This window comes from Pithys albifrons, chromosome 2 (genome assembly GCF_047495875.1).
Source record: "Pithys albifrons albifrons isolate INPA30051 chromosome 2, PitAlb_v1, whole genome shotgun sequence".
NCBI classification, from domain to species: domain Eukaryota; kingdom Metazoa; phylum Chordata; class Aves; order Passeriformes; family Thamnophilidae; genus Pithys; species Pithys albifrons.
This window is the reverse complement of record NC_092459.1, coordinates 42,934,414-42,942,940: the sequence shown is the minus strand read 5'-3', so window position 1 is coordinate 42,942,940 and position 8,527 is coordinate 42,934,414. Positions and strand designations below refer to the sequence as shown.

Genomic DNA, 8,527 nt, shown 5'->3' with positions numbered 1-8,527 from the left:
TGAAGAGACAGTTTCCCTTCTTTTCCCCAGTCCTTCACTTTATGGTGTTTCTATAAATTTACCTTGAGGAAATGGTCTGTTGCTAGCTACTTTTCATACCAAAACCAAACTGTAACCAGGTCCAATCTGTAATGGCTGCATGGCTGGATTTCCTCTGGGAAATTATGTCAGAAAGTCTCTATGGAGATGAGTAAGTAGTAATACATTATCATTTCATCTCCTGCTCAGCTGAACAACATTGGGGTTGAGATTACATCTGCTGTCAGGCTAGTCCATCTCTCTGAGGCAGGGCTTGTTCATGGAAAGGATTAGATGAACACAAAGTGAAGACTATGGTCATATCTATGTTGTAAGTATGGTTGTGCTGATGGCATCCATTCTAAAAAACACTCTCATGCCAAGAGATACTGAAAGGCTCATGTTCACATTGGCCAAAACTATTCTTCTCTCCAATGAATGGTCATCTCAATGCTGCCTACTATTTGGACTCTGGTCATACAGATCTTTGGGCTTTGAGATGTGGCAGTAGTAATTGTTAATTTTAATTAATAAAATTAATTACTAGTTAATAACTAATAATAATGATTAGCAGGTTTTTGTTGTCTTCATTTGTAAGCAACTAGAAAAGAGGGCATTTTTCTGTAGTGTGATTTTCCAGATGTGTTGTGCACCCTCGGCTGTGGTATAGGAGAGTGGGGAAGTTTGTGACTAGGATCAGAGAGAGCTGGGAGGCAGCATGAGGTGCAGTTGTGTGCATACTGTATAGAAACTAGTTCTCAGAAAGAACTGGCTCCTGAGCCTCATCTGGCTTTCTTTACAAAGAGAGTTAGAGCTCAAGGGTGAGGTAGCACATGCATGATGTGAATGTGCAGGACCTGTCTTCCTGAGCTGGTACAAGTGGCTTGCCTTGTACATAGGTTCTGGGATGGATGTGATGCCAGGTTCAGCACTAGGATGGATCACCTCCTTGCATGAACACAGATGATATTCTTGCTCTCTGCTTCAGTGGTGTCATACCCCCACTTATGCAAAGAACTTCCTCATTCATTTATCAATAAAACACTCATATGCATACCTGAAACACACATTAAACTTACAAGCAACTGAAAACTTTACAGATCATGTTGTTTTCATGCTTTTTACATAGATTTCCTGCATGATTAGGCACTAAATTTCTAAGTTGACTCTGGTAACTCATCAGAGCTAAATCCTCTTCATGAGGAAAATAATGTAAAATTTCTAGATAATTTTGTGGGAACCATGGAACTGAACACTTGGCATTTAGTATCTTGTTTGAGTAGCTGGAACAACATTAGAGATGAAAAATCCCTACTGCTCTATGAAGATAAAAATCTTGACCAAAGATTCAGTTATGTTACACCTCTTCCACCTTCACTTTGGGAAGGTAAATTTGGCTCTTTACAGATGCATATTAGAAAAGGATATAGTTGTACTGAAATTTTGGCATAGCTGCAGGTACCCAGGAGCTGGGATAACGTACTTTTCCGCTAACCATGGCAAGATCTGCAAATAGACAGATAGCACAGAGCATTTCTTACAGCAGGTTATCTATCTGGGAACAGCAAAGAAACATCTCATTTCTCTCACTTGCAAAGAATCTGGAATGAAAGATGGCAGCTGGATCACTGACTTCTAACTACCCTTTATGGCTTGATGTGGTAAAACCTCTGTGTACAACCCTGTAAGGCTCTGTACCTAGCTCTCTGGGAGGTACCACCTCATCTCTAAGCTCACAAACAGGGAAGCAGTATGCCATAAAACCCATGAGTATCTGAATCCAGTCTGCTGGTTGCATAGAAACCACTAACAGGCAATTGAGGGACAGCATGAGACTGAAACACATCTGATAATCCTTACTTATTGTATTAGTCTAGCTTCTGACAACCAGTATGTCGGAAGACTAATTTAGTGCTGGGCTCTGTCTCTCTCTCTTTTTTTTTTTTTTTTTTGAGTCAGAGAAAATAGAGTGCAAAACCTTGTATCATTTTAACTGACTTTAATATCTTTGAGTAAAATGGAAAACTACAATTTGGCAGGACTTTTCTCTACTTCTCTCTCATTCTTATGGGGGGAAATACTAGAGTGTTTCTTTATGTCAAAACAGTGGTACTCATTCCCATTATAAGATTTCTACCACAAGTCCCTGATTATTATTGATACCCAACTCTTCCCCCTCCACTTCTAAAGTAATGGTAGAGGTTGTTTCTGCAAATGCAGCATGTTGTCTTATCCGCAGTTTGAGATGTATTGAGGTGTCATCAGTCCTCTGTGAGGTTTGGATATCGCTTCTGAGCCCAAGGTCCCACCCATATTGGGGAATGAAATCAGTGGAGTTATGCTTTAAATTCAGTGCAGTATGAAGAATGAACTCTTGTTGTTTACCACCCACAGCTGCTCCCTACTGAAAGGTTTTCTCTCATTGCATCACTTCTCCTCCATTCCCTCTGAATGGGTGTCCCCTCCCTGGCAATTATTCTTGCTGCCCTTGTGGCACTCGGGTCCATCGAGTGCCTAAGGTGAGGTGAGGGTTTCAGATACTCGTGATCAGTAAATTTCACTGTGCAAACAAAACCATAAATCCACAGTCTGTGGGCAGGGTTGCCACTTTTCAGAATGGAGCTGCTTTTGTTCCTGATGTGCCTATTGAAAACGCAGCATGGACTCTCCGTTCTTTGGGCTCTTTCATCTTCTGAGAGTGAACTATGGACCCTGAGTACTTTATTCTGGCATCCACAGAATTTACAATGCCTGTTTTGAAGCAGTCTTCCTGATAAGATGTATTGAGAAAACAAGGAAATAAAAGTAGACAAGATACTTAGTTCAGGCATTTTCTTCACAGGCTATGAGACTGATACATTTTCTGGCTCTCAGAATAGCACTATTATCCTTTTAAGAAAGTTTAGAACAGAGAGAGGCTGGGGTCCATCTAGGTCAATTCCCTCTAAATCTTCAGACATTATGTGATTATTTTTAAAATATGTGAAATGTAACAGTTTCAAAAGTGTTAGAAATTTACCAGAAAGCAAGAGATTTCAAGAAGCTTATTCTTCAAAAATACCTGTATCAGCCCTTGCTATCGGTTTCTTTTTTTATGTTTCTGAGTACGTGCTGTTTCTGAGTGCAACCTGCTATGTAAAGTGCTGCATAATTATAAGCTAAAATTTGACCGAGACTCTACATCATAGCTTCTATGTTACAACAAAATTATCATGAGACACTCTTTTCTGTCTTTTACACTACAATCTTCTTGTAATGCTACAAATTATATAGTAATTACAGATGGAATAACATGGTCTCTTCAACCATTAGTACTCTGTAATTTGAAGGATTTCTGTGTCTAGATCAAGTTGAGTATTAGCAGAAAAGAGGGGTTGTAATAACATAATCAAATGCAGGGACTAGGAAGGAAGTTAGGAAGGCTTTATGCTGTTTTGTGAGTGTTTCAGTGTTTCCCTAGATTTGTTTACAGTTGTACCTGCCAGGCATATAACACAGCTATTGCCATTACAGCCTCACCTGCAACAGGTCCCATGAAAACTGGGTATTTGTTATGGATGTCCATGGGGCTTTTTGTCCGTGGTGCATAGTTCTATTATGTTTGGCTAATACATATATTTAAGATTTTTCTATATTTTTATCACCTATTTGCTTATAAATACCATTTTCTTTTCTGTGTTTGGAGCTACACCTTAAAAATTAGCTGACTGATTTATTCCAGATTTGTTCTATCTCCTGAAAAATATCTGATTTTTCTTTCCAGAGAGGGCTGACCAGGACATGGCTGCAGATAGACTTTCCTGCTCCATTTTTTCTTTGATATATTTTAAATACTCTTTCATTTCTGGGCAGGCTGGTTCCAGCTATATGCCCCTATGTCTCCAGTATAAAGGGGAGCTTCTACACAGAGGAAGGAGGCTGGCAGATGTAAATGATGGACAAAGCTCTATTAACTTTTAATTGATGTTGGATACGGAGCAGGGAAAGGTATAAAATTTTTTTTGACACCAGAAATATTCATGCAGAAAACACAATGAGCCTTCTGCTTTCTCTGTTTGTTCCCAGTGTGCATGCAGGTTCCCTCTGACCTCAGTTCCTCCCTGGTGCTTGCAGGGAACCTACTTGCATAGCCTCAAATGAATGCTTGGAAAGGTGCAGCATACTGTCTTCCTAACAGGTAATGATGCTGCTAGACACATGGCAGGCTGGTTGACAGGCAGGCTGGCTGTAAGAACCCAGAAGCACAGTTCCTGTAGTAAAGTTACAGATCTGATTATTATCTCAAGCCACTCAACCTTTCATGCCTTTGGCATCTTGATAAGATGAAGGTAGTCCTACCCACAATTCTCACAGCTTCTCACTCCCTTTGTGACTGTTAGCAATATAGCTTTTCCCACCATCTCCTTACAAAAAAACATTCACCTGAGAACAAGGATACTGCAGGCAGTCAATGTGTGTGTGGTTGTGGAGGGGCCAATCTGGTTACAGCCACAGTGGGCAAGCAGTGAGATGCAAGCCAAGTAAGCCAAACACACCTAGGCAGGGTCATCCTTCCTGCACAAAGCACAGTGAAACACAGATGCAGCACAGTCCACTCTGGTGATGTCAGATACAGTCTCTGTCAGGCTTCATGTCCTTTCTGCCAGCTGTGTTGCTGTTCTGGGCCCACTCTGACAAGGGCAGTTGTGTCACTCGGTATACATGGCCAGGGATGTGCAGCAATCGAAAGCTCTAGACAGCAAAGGATGCTCCTGCTCCTGCCATTCTCCATATTCTTCTCTAGGAATGGAAATCAAGTGTCTCTGACTCTGTTGCATGAAAAGCGGGGCATAGAAGTTTCTTTTGCATCCTGTGGTGATTAGGTGCAGGGCTCATTCAGACAAGCCAGACAGCAGTGTGTGCCCGTTTAACTGGTTCCTTGATCTCCCCATCACTCCATCTGCCATGCTATACATCCCCCTGATCTTCCTTGACTCCTCCCTTTCTCCATCCTTGTCTCCCCACAAACTAGAGGTCAGACTGGTTATTCATGTTGCCTGGCTCCCAGATTTGCCCCACCTGTGAAAACCCCTGGTATTACAGTGTTCCTAGCTAGCTTACCTTGGCCTTTCATAGCATTAATGATGCAGACTCCTGCAAAGTTCCTCTCTCTAAACCGACCCCAGCTCTTCCTTTGAGTATCTGTGAAGTGTGACTATCTTACACATCAATCCACCTTTGCTATCTATGAAATCTGTCTCTTCCTCAGGGCACTGTGACTCTATCACCTTCTCATTCAGTTCACAATTGTCATGCTCAGGAGTTTTCCAGGTCTGTTCTCTTACCCAAGGTCTATGTCAGGCCCTAATCACCAGCTTAAGTGCCTTAATGCATACCCTTCAAGGTTTCTGCATGTGGTATCATTTCTTCCTATCCTCTTTGAAACCTTGATGTACCAGCCTTCTCCCTCTCATGGTGACTCTGAGCAACTTCCTCTCCGACCAAGCAAAGTTCTGGCCCTGTGGAGAGATTCTTTCCCTTTGTGCCTGACTGGTCTGCCTCCAGCCTCATTTTGCAGATGCTGAATGTGGAAGTCCTTGCCTTGCCTTAGAGATGTGAATGAGACTTAAAACATAGTTAACTGTGAACACAGGCAACTTTATTTGAAACACGATGTCAGCGTCAGCATTTGAGTGCAAATAGAGGAGCAGTGTGGGCAAGACAGAGCAGGCTTTTGGAACTGGGGCTGTCTTTCAACCATCAGGCATTGCCCCAGCAGGAAATGGCTGTGGTCCACTGCAGTCTCCCCTGGATCCAGTCCATCTGGCTGCTCAAGCTGTTTTCCCCCATAGGACCTGCAGTAGCTTCTGCACCCAAATAAAAAATTCCCTCAGCTTCTGGAGTGGATATGGGCGGAAGCAAAGATTTTCTGATGGTGTTTTACTGGCTGTGGCTTCCGAGACAGAATTGAGGCAGTCATAAAATGACTCCAATGCCTATGATGTTGGAGAAGTTCTCACATCTGGTACAGACCCCATCTGGATCAGGATCCAGTCACAGAAGTGCTGAGTGGAAGTGTAGATTCTGGGCTGTTTGGCTCTCGAACAGCCTTTTGCCCAGTTGGTCACTCCAAGGAGCCAAAAGTAGTAAGTGTTGGTTTTGTGCATGAAAGGACCATTGCTGTCACCTTGCAGTGGAGGAGAGAAGATTAAGATGATGTTGGATGGCCACTGTCAGCACCAGTGCTGTCTCCCTCTCTCTCACTGCCACTATCAGAGCTGAATTCCCGGCACAGAAAGGCTCTGTTCAGGCACAGAACAGAACCTTGGTTGGGTGTATGTCAGGGACCTGTGAGGGGAGTCTCTCTCTGGTCTGTTCACAGGGATCCTGGAGGAATATGGATGTTCCAGGGTTGGTATCTGGCCCTGTGGGCTGCCAAGAGCACTAAATGGGCTTTCTGGGCAGAATACCAGGCCTCTAGGACAAGAGGAGCACTGGACAAAGACTTGTGGATCTGAAAGGGAAGAACCAACAACAGTGGGAACTCACAGCTGGGAGGGTGACTGGCCAGGCAAAGCACATGCTGGGCTGTGTTTGGGTGGTGGTGACAGGGCTGCCTGCACTGCTGAGAGCTGACTGACTTGCAGTATGCTCCTACCTGGCAAATGTCGATGCCTCCCTCTGGGAAGCCAGCACACAAGTTGTGGTTGTGGATGGCCCCCATGTGTCAGTGGTTCCTGTTGCAGTGCTGGACAGGGATGAGTTGGATCTCCCGCAGGACCTTGCTTTATCTTTGAGTTGTGAGCACAGAAAAGAAGGAGCACCCAGCAGCTTGTTGCCAGTGGCCCTGCACCATCTGAGTCTCCCTCTTCCCTAGGATTGGGTCTGCCTCTGGAGAGGTGTTGGAGTGCTGCTGTGTCACTTCTGTCTGACAAGCCAAGTAAGCCAAGCAGTCTCACCTTTCCTGTGCAGAGCATGGTGAAACATAGATGCAGTTGTTGACAAGCTGGACAATTTTCCTTTTATTTTTTAAAGTACAAAAATTAGACTGATTTTTCCTATCATGTTGTACCTTAGTATAACTATATTCTTTCAAGAATGTGTGGTCTTTAGCCCTGAATATCTAAAGTGAAAGATATCTGTGTCACTGCTCTCTAGGATTACTTCTCAGCTGCTGTCAGCCTTCTCTCTGAAGAACTATAAAACTGCTAAGCACTTCTCAAAAAGAACAAGGCATAGAGAGAAAACACTGATGAAAGCACAGGTTATTAAAAAGCATTTAGATATATCTGATAAAGTCTAGCTTTGCTTTTTTTTGCCAGCTACACACAATTAAACAGATTACATTAGGTTGCACTTAGCTCTGGGCAGCCACACCAGCTGCTTCTGATATGCTTGTTTCAAGTTAGATCAGAAATTTCTACAGTTAATGCAGTTTTAAATCTTCAGTGCTTTCCTATAGATTGACAATATTGTCCCTGTGAATAAAACCACATGCAATCCCTGCGCTTCATTACAGTAAGATTTGAAGCTGCTTAAACTGTACACAAGAAGCAAAGCATGCACATGGTTGACATCACCATGTTCCCTATTTTCACAGCTTCCCTGCAGCCAGTGTGGTCATGACTGTCAACCTGAGATCTTATATGTTTCTATGCAAAATGTTTCTGCATAAAGTAAATAATGCTTTGAAATTTGAATTTCAGTGCAACAGAGCTAGGCTCTGGTAACAGCAATCCTGCTGACAGTGTTACTGCTTGGGCTAAGTGCCTTCCCTGTGTCAGGCACCAAACTGATGAATCAGTACAGCCCTGGGTGCCCAGCAACCCACCCAGTGTGAGCAGGCTCAAAATGGCTTTAAACTGCTCTAAATGACTCACTGATGCAGCTTCATAAAGTACAAACATGTTGTCAAATACCCCTTCCTGGAATGGAAGACCTAGCTGCTTTAATGTGCCTTTCAACACAGGCCCACAGAAGCTCTTACACCTTAGTTGCATTCTACTTTCTCATTTACAATTTGAGTTGTTGGAGGCTATGACAGTTAAGGCAAATCATAATGGGCTCTTCAATGCACTGTCTGCATGACTCCCTCTCTGCTGCCAGAAAGCACAGAACAAGGCAATATTTGCAAAAGCTATGGTACAAAATCCTCTCTTTCCCTCATCCAAGATGTTCTGGCCATTGTTAATGCTCATCCAGTAACCCAAAGCACTGAGGCTGCCTACACTCATCTTTCAGACTTCTTAGAGACTGATGTTTAAAGATGTGGACCAGAAATAGAGTTATGGTTTCTCCACTTGGAAGCATGTTTGCTCTTCATTTCACTCCTGCCTCTCCTCATCAGATCAAAATTAAGCCTCATCTAAATATGGCAGAATCAAAGTTATATTTTCCACTTGCAGTATCTCTGCTATAGGTAAATGTATATACTGAAAACCTCCTGAAGATCCTTAACCAAAAAAATAAAAAGAGGGAAAGATGTATTCAAAATAGAATCTAAAAATTAACCTGTTGACTGACATGTATG

General features: G+C 42.9%; 1 pseudogene; it reads right to left on the bottom strand.

Annotated features, from left to right (window-relative positions):
- Positions 1–5,828: 5,828 nt before the first annotated feature.
- Positions 5,829–8,307, bottom strand: LOC139684356 (acrosin-like; annotated as a pseudogene).
- Between the last annotated feature and the right edge of the window lie 220 nt (positions 8,308–8,527).